The 10,755-nt window shown below is 42.5% G+C and overlaps 1 protein-coding gene across 3 annotated transcripts in view; it reads left to right on the top strand.

The window, feature by feature from the left end:
- Positions 1 to 1,618: 1,618 nt before the first annotated feature.
- LOC115128752 (soluble lamin-associated protein of 75 kDa-like) overlaps positions 1,619 to 10,755 on the top strand; it is a 39,162-nt gene continuing 30,025 nt past the window's right edge. For 2 of the 3 annotated variants that reach the window (XM_065017614.1, XM_065017612.1), the window contains exon 1: positions 1,619 to 1,938. The gene's annotated coding sequence lies outside the window, so the exon portion shown is untranslated. The remainder of the gene's footprint in view (positions 1,939 to 10,755) is intronic. The other variant, XM_065017613.1, reaches the window with a different exon arrangement.

Below are 10,755 nucleotides of genomic sequence, written 5' to 3'. Positions count from 1 at the left end.
CTGAATAAATTCCTTGCCACCTTTTCTGGTCATGATGGGCTCATATTCCCGAAGAATCTTTAGCCTTCAACAAATTACCATTTCTCATTAAATTGTGCCTATTAGAATGGCTATTATTTGAAATATTTAGCTCTATGCATCAGAAAGCGAGTAAGGTTTATAACATACAGTATAATTTAACAGATGAAGAGGCAGTTTATATTTTGCTTTGAAGTTTTTAGGCTAGCAACCACTGTAGTTTACAATGTTTTAATAGACATACTAGATACGTTTTCAAAATTCGTGGGCAATGCAGCATATTTAGGTTCGGGGAAAAAGTTAATAAAAAACGCTATTGAATTCAAACTATCTGTTTACAGTTCTACAACAATTTGCAATATTTTGTTTCTCCAGAAATTGTCAGATGAGCTACAGCAAATGTCACTTTAAAAGTTAAAAACATTCTGCCAACACCTCCAGAGACATTTGATCAAGTTCGCAATTGCTATTTCCTTTAGAAACCGTCTTGCCCTAATTTCAATACTTCCAAAGTATACAGCAAATAGGGGCTTTATTGTCAACATGCTGAACAAAAATGCAAACGCAACATGCAACAATTTTAAAGATTGTACTGAGTTACATTTCATAGAAGGAAATCAGTCAATTGAAATAAATTCATTGGGCCCTAATCTATAGATTTCACATGACAGGGCAGGGGCGCAGCCATGGGTGGGCCTGGGAGGGCTAGGCCCACCCACCGGGGTGGATTCTCTGGCAACAGCTCTGTTGGACATCCCTGCTGTCAGCATGCCAATTGCACATTCCCTCAGAACTTGAGACATCAGTGGCATTGAGTTGTGTGACAAAATGGCACATATTAGTGTCCTTTTATTTTCACCAGCACAAGGTGCACCTGTGTAATGCTGTTTAATCAGCTTCTTGATATGCCACACTTGTCAGGTGGATGGATTGTCTTGGAAAGGAGAAATGCTCACTAACAGGGTTGTAAAACCAATTTGTGCACAGAATATGAGAGAAAAAAAGTATTTCTGTGATCTTTTATTTCAGCTCATGAAAAATGGGACCAACACTTTAAATGTTGCGTTTATATTTTTGTTCAGTATAAAGGGTGAATAATGGGCATTTTTCAGGCACAGTTTCAGGATGGGTCTGATTTATAACAGAAAACATGCTTATGTGTGGTGTGCCCCAAGTAGATAAATCTCAATATTTTTGAATTTGCGCAGTTTTATTCAGAAATGGCACACACAGATATTTAGTGTGGTTATAAAAGAGGCCCCTGGTTTACACAGGCAGCCAATTCGGATATTTTGTCACTAATTGGTCTTTCGACCAATCAGATCAGCTCTGAAAAAGAGCTTTGACGTGAAAAGGTCTGATGTGATCTGTCTGGCTGTGTAAATGCAGCCTACTATGCCCATGCAATGATTTGACTCCATCTACTGTTCAAAGGCTGCGTCTACACAGGCAGCCCAATTCTGATCTTTTTTGTTCCACTAATTGGTATTTCGACCAATCACATCAGATCTTTTCACATCATCTCTGTGTAATTGTAAAGCACCAGTATCACACACACACATGTTGTGAATATATTGATATGTCGCCTAGTCTAGGATTACTTCAAATAAATGCTTTTATGATAGAGAAACAGTGAAAATCAAGTTCTAACTTGGAAAGAATTTAGAGGATATAGGCCACTATAAAAAAAACAATCTTGCACTTTGCTCTTATAATGTTTTAAATCAATATTTGAGACATCAGTCCCAGCAGCCAAAGAACGGAACGCGCGCATCATGGGGAGCGTACGCACTGTGGCGCAGGCTACAAGCTATTAGCACCCGAGGCGTTCGTGGGTTTAAAAAACATTCAAGGAATAAACCGTGTAGTTGGTGCAATAGAAGTAAAAGAAACTGCATACGTGTCATCAGCAGGATAAAGGTGGGTTTCCGATTATTTCACGAACAACACAATGTATTTTAAATTGGAGACATTTGTAGATTGTTGCGGGAGTGTTTGGAGTCCTGAAACGCGCTGGGGTGAGATGGTTGGTGTGGCCGCTGTTTCGGCCCTGCTGATGAGGGGAAGCATCACTTTAGACAGGATTACAGAATGGCTCACTGAGAACAGCTACCGTTTTCGAATTTTAAATGTACGTATGGGGTGATTTTGAATTTAGGACTGTGCTGGATGGATACGTTTGGATAGGGCCGGTGTTTTCTCAAGTGGCGGCATCCAAGAACAATGTAAGGAATTTGGAAATGGAATCTGAAGTATCAGGTGACGTGCTGTGGGAAATCAGGATTCGCAGAAGATTAGGTCCGAAGTTATTGTTTGTTCACCTGGGTTACTAGATCTAATTGCATTTCGCATAGTGTTTGATGAACTTCGATAGGCCTACATAGTGGCTCGTTTTTGCTGAATCGGCCCTAACACAGCCACGCCTCTCCTATAACCTACGAGAGATCGTAAAGTTGATGTGCGTGTGTGTGTATTGTACTCTTCTCGTTCACCAAGGCTAAATTATAGTATAGGAGATAGGTCCCTCTTCTGACGTTTCACATTATTGCCACCAGATAGGGCTAGGCTACTTAGAAACGTGAACACAGAGTGAAGGTCTGGTTAAGGAATGTTATGTAACTTCAGAGAGGTGTGTTTTTATATATCAATCTCCCAGAGAGAGGGGATGCGTGAGGGTATGTAAGGAAAGCAATCCATTATGTTACTACGAGCAAAACAATGTTTCTATAACGTGTGTGTGTGTGTTAAAACAAGCAAAACTGTTCAAGATCTTCCACTTCGACATTGGTATTTGTCTGAGTGGACACACTAACTTTGTGGTGGCTACATCTGCTGCGTGACATCCTATATGTACCTATGAGCAAGCTCTGAGGCCCCGACTGGGTGTCTGTTTCCTGCTCTGCCCCTATAGACCAGTGTGATGTAACATATGCTACACACAAGTGCACAGCAGGGCATGCACACAAACGTGCAGTCGAGAGTTGACAACATCAGGTATTTATGTGCAGTGGATAGGTGTAGGTTGTGCTTTTGTTTCTATTTGGTTGTTTGATGGTCAGTTTGGATTAGATGTTTTTAGTGCAATTAGTGTGGAGCCCTTTTTGGCCTTTGTCAAATAAAATAGTATTTGTAACATGCTCCGAATACAATAGGTTACAGTTTCACCTTACAGTGAAATGCTTACTTACAAGCCCTTAATGAAATAATGCAGTTAAGACAAATACGTGATAAGAAATAAAAGTAACAATTAAATAGCAGCAGTAAAATGACAATAGCGAGGCTATATACAGGGGGTACAGAGTCACAGGTTAGTCGAGGTAAAATACTCATGTAGGTAGAGTTAAAGTGACTGTGCATAAATAAACAGAATAGCATAAGGGAGGTAGGGGTAGGCAGGCAATGTAAATAGTCTGGGTAGTCATTTGATTAGATGTTCAGGAGTCTTATGGCTTGGGGGTAGAAACTGTCGAGAATTGCCTTTTAGACCTAGACTTGGTGCTCCAGTACCGTTGGTCGTGCAGTAGAGAACAGTCTGACTAGGGTGGCTGGAGTCTTGGACAATTGTTTTGGGCATTTCGCTGACACCACCTGGTATAGAGGTCCAGGATGGCAGGAAGCTTGGCCCCATAGATGTACTGGGTCGTACACACTAACCTCTGCGGTCGGAGGTCGAGCAGTTGTCATACCAGGCAGTGATGCAACCAGTCAGGATTTTTTTTATGGTGCAGCTGTTGAACCTTTTGAGGATCTGGGGACCCATGCCAAATCTGTTCAGTCTCCTGAGGGGGAAAAGGTTTTGTTGTGCCCTCTTCACGACTTTCTTGGTGTGCTTGGACCATGATAGTTTGTTGGTGATGTGGACACCAATGAACTTGAAGCTCTCAACCTGCTCCACTACAGCCCCATCGATGAGAATGGGGGCGTGCTCGGTCCTCATTTTCCTGTAGTCCACAATCGTCTCCTTTGTCTTGCTCACATTGAGGGAGAGGTTGTTGTCCTGGCACCACACTGCCAGGTCTCTGACCTCCTCCCTATAGGCTGCCTCATTGTTTTCAGTGATCAGGCCTACCACTGTTGTCATCGGTGAACTTAATGATGGTGTTGGAGTTGTGCCTGGCCATGCAGTCATGAGTGATCAGGGAGTACAGGAAGGGACTGCGCACGCACCCCTGAGGGACACCTGTGTTGAGGATCAGCATGGTGGATGTGTTACCCTTTTTTTATATTCAGAGGTGGAAACTTTCTGTGGGAATATATGGGAATTAATATTAACACCATTTAAATGTAATGTTTTTTTGCATTGAATATATTCACCATATCATATGGAGACAGAAACCAACCTTTTACATTATCATAATTAGACATAATTGCAAATGATGAAATCCTTCCAAAATAAGTAATAAAAAAACTATTTAGTTACAGATTGAACTTTAATTAAATGAGTTGACTCTTCACATGGAATGATTTCACTGAACAACAAAAGGGAAAATTGAATGATCCCCCAATGATCCGTCACATCTCCCAAAATGTTTTCAACATGCATCTGTAAAATGACAATCTAGAAACTAAAGCTTTGGTTGTCTTCCTCAGGCTTCCATGTCTTCTCCCTGGACCTCCTCAATGTCCACCTCTTGAACATCAGACTCTGAGGCCTCATCTTTACTGTCACTTTCCAACCTTGTTGAGGATGGCTTGTTGTCAGGCTCAAAAAGCCTCAAATTTGCCCGGATGGCAATTTTTCAACCCTTGTATTGGTCAGCCTGTTGCGTGCTTTGGTGTGTGTGTGTTCCTAAACAAGGATCAGTTGCGCTCTGAGGTGGCTGATGTTGGTGGGATTTGGAGGATGATTGAGGCCACAGGGGAAAGAGCCTCAGATCCACAAAGTCCCTTCCACCAGGTGGCTGATGAGATATGTTGGCACGACTGCCATATTGCATCTCCATCCCAAAGCCCTTGCTTGGAAGTGGACTTCACCAGACTGCCAAGAACCTTGCCCTCATCCAGGCCAACGTGGCGAGACACGGTAGTGATGACACCATAGGCCTCGTTGATCTCTGCACCAGACAGGATGCTTTTGCCAGCATACTTGGGGCCCAACATGTACAGTTGAAGTCGGAAGTTTACATACACTTAGGTTGGAATCATTAAAATTAGTTTTTCAACCACTCCACAAATGTCTTGTTAGTTTTGGCAAGTTGATTAGGACATCTACTTTGTGCAAAGCACAAGTAATTTTTACAATAATTGTTTACAGACAGATTATTTCACTTATAATTCACTATCACAATTCCAGTGGGTCAGAAGTTTACATACACGAAGATGACTGACTTTAAACAGCTTGGAAAATTCCAGAAAATGATGTCATGGCTTTAGAAGCTTCTGATAGGCTAATTGACATCATTTGAGTCAATTGGCGGTGTACCTGTGGATGTATTTCAAGGCCTACCTTCAAACTCAGTGCCTCTTTGCTTGACATCATGGGAAAATCAAAAGAAATCAGCCAAGACCTCATGGAAAACAATGTAGCCCTCCACAAGTCTGGTTCATCCTTGGGAGCAATTTCCAAACGCCTGAAGGTACCACGTTCATCTGTACAAACAATAGTACGCAAGTATAATCACCATCGGACCACGCAGCCGTGAAACTGCTCAGGAAGGAGACTTGTTTTGTCTCCTAGAGATGAACGTACTTTGGTAAGAAAAGTGCAAATCAATCCCAGAACAACAGCAAAGGACCTTGTGAAGATGCTGGAGGAAACGGGTACAAAAGTATCTATATCCACAGTAAAATGAGTCCTATATGGACATAACCTGAAAGGCCGGTCCGCAAGGAAGAAGCCACTGCTCCAAAACCGTCATTACAAAAGCCAGACTACGGTTTGCAACTGCACATGGGGACAATGATTGTACTTTTTGGAGAAATGTCCTCTGGTCTGATGAAACAAAAATAGAACTGTTTGGCCATAATAACCATCGTTACATTTGGTGGAAAAAGGGGGAGGCTTGCAAGCCGAATAACACCATCCCATCCGTGAAGCTAGGGGGTGGCAGCATCATGTTGTGGGGGTGCTTTCCTGCAGGAGGGACTGGTGCCCTTCACAAAATATATGGCAACATGAGGCAGGAAAATTATGTGGACATATTGAAGCAACATCTCAAGACATCAGTCAGGAAGTTAAAGCTTGGTCGCAAATGGGTCTTCCAAATGGACAATGACCCCAAGCATACTTCCAAAGTTGTGGCAAAATGGCATAAGGACAACCAAGTCAAGGTATTGGAGTCGCCATCACAACGCCCTGACCTCAAGCCTATAGAACATTTGTGGGCAGAACTGGAAAAGCGTGTGGGAGCAAGGAGGCCTACAAACCTGACTCCGTTACACCAGCTCTGTCAAGAGGAATGGGTCAAAATTCACCCTACTTATTGTGGGAAGCTTGTGGAAGGCTACCTGAAACGTTTGACCCAAGTTAAACAATGTAAAGGCAATGCTACCAAATACTAATTGAGTGCATGTAAACTTCTGACCCACTGGGAATGTGATGAAAGAAAATAAAGGTGAAATATCATTCTCTCTACAATTATTCTGACATTTCATATTAAAATAAAGTGGTGATCCTACCTGACCTAAGACAGGGAATTTTTACTTTGATTAAAATGTCAAGAATTGTGAAACTGAGTTTAAATGTATTTGGCTAAGGTGTATGTAGGCTTTCGACTTCAACTGTAGCCATATGGTCCATGGTCATTGATGACTGCCTTCAGCTCATCTGCAATGTTATTATTCCTTGCCCACGAACATTCGACCACCCATCGGAGATGATTGCAATACAGTCTGTTTTCTCTATGATTTGCTTGACTTTCACATGAACTCTGTTGAACTCTGCATCCAGCAAATTAGTAGATAAAGCATGTCTGGTTGAAGGGGTATATGCTGGGCAAAGAACGTTCAGAAATCTTTTCCAATACTCATTGCCTGTGAGCATCAGAGGTGAACCAGTTGCATTCACAGCTCGAGCAAGACATTCATCAGTATTTCTGACTACGTTCCTCCATTGAGTAAAAAACGTATGATTCCAGGAGGACCATGAGCTGTTGCTATCGATAAGGTGTCTGCTTCATCATTTTCACCTCGAATAGAAGTAGAGGGACTTTTGTCAGAGGTTGCTTGTGAGCGCTTAGGGAACTTTATGCACTTGGCCAGATGATACTGTATATTTGTTGCATTCTTCACACATGATTTGGCATAGTATTTGCAAATGGACACAGCTTTTCCTTCTACATTAGCTGTAGTTAAATGTCTCCACACATCAGATAGTGCCTGTGAAATTTTCCTGTAAAGATTAGAGTAAAAACAAATACAGTTCCACGTACAGAAATAGTTAAGCAGTTAGATAAAACAACTTTTGTAAGAAATGTTTTTAAATGAAACGTGTATGGAAACAGGTGAATTAACACTGCTCAGTTAGCAGGCTCAAGCAAGCTAAAAACCCACATGGTAGCAAAAACGAACTAGCAGAACTTGTTAGAAATTATTTTAAACAGATTTTGCTGTAGGCTACTATTTACTAGTTAACAAGAAATCATGTCATGTAAAACATATTCACCCCACCCAGTATTGTAATCAAAACTTACCAGAAAGCATGTATCCTTGGCTCAGACAGTGTGGACTCCATAGCATCTCATTAGTGTGCAAGATCTTGAGATTCAGCTGTACATGTGATGAAAGAATGCACTGTGCATGCAGAGGGTTGCAAATCCAGTGAATTGGGGATAGTTTAACCAAAATACCCCACAAGACCTAGAATTGCTTTGTGTCTCACAAAAAAAGGTTCACTGTTATAAGCTAACCTTTTTTTGATGAATTTAAGCAAAATTCCCAGTCTTAACTTCCCATGGAAAATTTCCTGGAAAATTCAGTCAGTTATTACCTACCCTTACCACATGGGGGCGGCCCGTCAGGAAGTCCAGGATCCAGTTGCAGAGAGAGGTTTAGTGGAGATGAAAGTTTAACGTGAATTCACATCTCCACTGCACATAGACACACTACATAAGATCACTTACACACAGACTTCTCCATTTCCAAGCAATAACAGCAGTAGGTTTTCCTCAAACTATTCAGAAATTAATAACTTACTATACTTACACTGATATTATATCCCCCTGCTTATTAACTCTCATTTCCCCAGTGTGACAGTAGTGTGTAACATGTGAGCAACCATATATGGTTCACAGGAGCAGCACAAAATGTCAGCAGGGAACAGGGCAGATTTTTTTAACACCACACCCCCACCCTGGCCTAATGGAGCACACAGCAAAGCTCTGGAATGCCATGGTAAAGTTATGCGGGTGGGGGGGCTATTCAGAGAGTGTGGGTTTCTGATGTTGGGGAGAGGGTTGATGTGTGTGTCTGTGCGAAAGACCTACCCCAAACCTGGATCATATTTTTATTTAACCTTTATTTAACTAGGCAAGTCGGTTAAGAACAAATTCTTAGTTACAATGATGGGCTACCAGGGGAACAGTGGGTTAACGGGCTTGTTTAGGGGCAGAACGACAGATTTTTACCTTGTCAGCTCGGGGATTCGATCCAGCAAACTTTCGGTTCCTGGCCCAGTGCTCTAACCACTAGGCTACCTGCTGCCCCATGTTGGCGGGGCGCTGAGCCCCCGAGGTTATAGGTGTAGTGACCCGTGTCAGCGCAACCCCAACATGTTCGGCTGAAACCAGTTGGAACCAAATCATTCTGGTCAAGAAAAGGGCTAACATGCTGACCAGACTGAACGCAAGTTGATTTTGTCCACCCACATCAGGACACGCAGGTTGAAGTATCAAAACAAACTCTGAACCAATTGTATTAATTTGGTGACAGGTTGAAAAGCATTAAACATATATGGCCTTTTAGCCAGCTAGCTTGCTGTTGCTAGCTCACTTGTCCTATTTAGCTAGCTTGCTGTTGCTAGGTCACTTGTCCTGGGATATAAACATTGGGTTGTTATTTTACCTGAAATGCACAAGGTCTGGAAATGCACAATTAACAGTAAACCGAATTTGTTTCTAGTAGTCTCTCGTCTGTCCTTCAGGCCTCTTATTTTGGACTTTATATGGCGGTTGGCAACCAACTTTAGGTACCACAACCGACTGGAGTGTGGACCTCAGTTTCTTTCAATCACACACGTGGGTATATGCTCCTAAAAACCAATGAGGAGATTAGAGAGGCTGGACTTGCAGCGCGTGGAGCGTCACAAATGGAACCAAGTTCTATTTTAGCGCCTGTCCACGCTGACGTTGGCTGACCCGTGCAATGATTAAATAACATGTATGTGTAAATGTATTTTGCAACGCGAGCGTTGTGGTCAGCATGTGAGGCAGAGCACAGTTGTAGTGCTAGCTGCAAGAAAGGCAGTAGGGGGCTGCCTCAAGTTGAGAGATGCCTGTAGGGAAACGCACTCACCCAAAGTAACGAACATGTCATAAGGGCTGTAAATTACATGAGGACCCCAAGGTCTGGACCTCTGTCATTTTTTTTCTTTCAAATTTGAGAAGAAAAGGATAAATGTGGACACACAATCAATTACAGGTCAACATCTAAAAATATTACATCCAGAGTGGATCAAAACTCAGAAAGCTTATATTCTTGATCGGACTGAGTTTAAAAAAAATCGTGTCTGCCTCTTTGCTTAATGAGTAGAATCATGAACAGGGGTTTGCTCACCTGCATCCCCCGGATTTGCCTTAGCAGCACATTCACCATTCTCCCAAACAGCTAACTCTGCTCTCTCGTGGCACAGGCCGAGTGCCTGAGACATGAAACGAACTAACCCAGTTTGGGATGGCTCAATTGGGCAACTAGAGACGCTGCTGACAGTCTGTTGGCGAGATTCCAGACAAAAGGCCATTTTAAAACCGTCCCACTACTCCTGCAGTGTCTACAGCAGTGGGATGCATGCCAGCAAAGCCACAATACTAAACAATACATTAATTGCACTATAACGGTGACGAGCGGTGCCCACAAACTGCCTACATAAAGCAGTCCCAACATATTAACACTGCTACACCTGGCTATCAGCAGAGCCTTGTCTGGCAGCGAACCAGTTCATTCAGCCTCATTTACTACCTTAATTTTTTTTTTAATAGTAAACAGCTGATATGGATGACTTGCTTAAACAAATGTGGTTTCTAATGGCAATTGAGATGTACAAACTATTGCATAAGGGGACAGCAAGCGGATAAGAGGCAATCCATAATTTCGATTAAGACATGAATGAGCGAGCTAGGATGGACATAGGTGACTATTTTAGACCTTTTGAAATGTACACCAAAATAATTCAGGACATGGGCCGTTCTTACTGTGTTCTCCCTGTACCCCAAGGATGAATAAAGTGTGGCCTATAAGCAGACAATGAAAGCTCATGGATTACATTTCCCTAAAACAGGGTATATAGGCTACATGTTATAGGCACATAGACTGAGTATTACTTTCTTAGCTTCAGTATACATAGCTCCCTGGGATTCTCTGCCTCTAACCCTATTACAGGGGCTGAGTCACTGGCTTATTGGGGTTCTTTCATACCGTCCCTAGGAGGGGTGCGTCACTTGAGTGGGTTGAGTCACTGATGTGATCTTCCTGTCTGGGTTGGTGCCCCCCCCCTTGGTTTGTGCCGTGGCGGAGATCTTTGTGGGCTATTCTCGGCCTTGTCTCAGGATGGTAAGTTGGTGGTTGAAGATATCCCCCTAGTGG

This window comes from Oncorhynchus nerka, linkage group LG4, assembly GCF_034236695.1.
Source record: "Oncorhynchus nerka isolate Pitt River linkage group LG4, Oner_Uvic_2.0, whole genome shotgun sequence".
Lineage (NCBI taxonomy): Eukaryota > Metazoa > Chordata > Actinopteri > Salmoniformes > Salmonidae > Oncorhynchus > Oncorhynchus nerka.
Note: the sequence above shows the minus strand (reverse complement) of the source record. Positions and strands in the feature narration are given on the sequence as shown.